The sequence below is a fragment of the Eptatretus burgeri genome, chromosome 16 (assembly GCF_056783735.1).
Source record: "Eptatretus burgeri isolate ZD-2024b chromosome 16, Ebu_testis_v1, whole genome shotgun sequence".
In the NCBI taxonomy this organism is placed as follows: Eukaryota; Metazoa; Chordata; class Myxini; order Myxiniformes; family Myxinidae; genus Eptatretus; species Eptatretus burgeri.
In genome coordinates, this window is record NC_140976.1 from 68191831 (window position 1) to 68193051 (window position 1221).

General features: G+C 39.2%; 1 pseudogene; it reads right to left on the bottom strand.

Annotated features, from left to right (window-relative positions):
• Positions 1-792: 792 nt before the first annotated feature.
• On the bottom strand, positions 793-923 carry LOC147011261 (signal recognition particle RNA; annotated as a pseudogene).
• Positions 924-1221: the final 298 nt, after the last annotated feature.

Genomic DNA, 1221 nt, shown 5'->3' on the forward strand with positions numbered 1-1221 from the left:
AAGACCGACACTTTTAAGGGTTATCATGGTCTGTCTGTCATCCTTTGTTAATTGTCTTTTTCTCAACATTATGATTGCAATATACTACTTCCTGCAGTGCAATATTGTCCAAATAATGCTTAAGAGGGAGTTGCACACAGTCTATTTCAACACTGCTTTTATTCAGACAGTGGGTTTGTCACTAATCAACAAAAGTTGAGACACCTGTAGAAATTGTTTGCATCAACTTTCAAGGCTTAATTTACTTCCATTGCTGCAGAACAGCTGCTGTTGCGAACCCATTACTTGTTCCCTGAAAAGGGCCTTTTTAACAACTCTGAAATTTACATTATTATTCAGTTTTTGGTAACCTAAACTTTTTTTTAACCTCTGGCAGTTTACCGCTTAGCTTTGTACCATTTCAGTTTGTTCACTGAACTTGAACTGCTTAAATTTCAGTAAAAACTCAAAAATTGGGGGGTTCTAAAACTTTTGACCAGTCATGTACATATATATATATATATATATATATATATATATATATATATATATATATATATATATATATATATATAAATAAATATATATATATATATATATATATATATATATATATATATATATATATATATATATATATATATATATACACATACATACATAATATACATATCTTCTTCTTCTTCTTCCTGCTGCTCCCGTTAGGGATCGCCACAGCGGATCATCCGTTATGATCCGCACACCGATTTGGCATAGGTTTTACGCCGGATGCCCTTCCTGACGCAACCCTGGTCGCCTCTTACGACACAGGGATAAGGATTGGGTTTCGCCATGATTCCGGGCTGCCCTACACCCTCTCATAGCGCAGAGCTCCCGTCCTCAAGCAATCCTCCAACCCAAGCCTCCAAGTAGCCGGATTACAAGCGCACGCCACTACGCCCGGCACAGTATATACAGATATGTATATGTTTATATGCATATATATGTACATATAAAGGCATACATGTATCCATCCATCCATTGGGCCAAAACTCTGTGCAGAGCGTTGGTGCTGCTTCAGCAGTCTCCTTGGGTAATGGGCACAATCCTGGACAGGTCGCCACTCCGACATAGGATACCAGCAAACTGGCACTCATTTTGCCGACCTCGGAACGATGACAGGCAGAGTCAACCCCACGTGGTATTAATTCAACAGCTGAGTGGGATTTGAACTCGGGATCCTCGGATCCCAAGCCCACCACC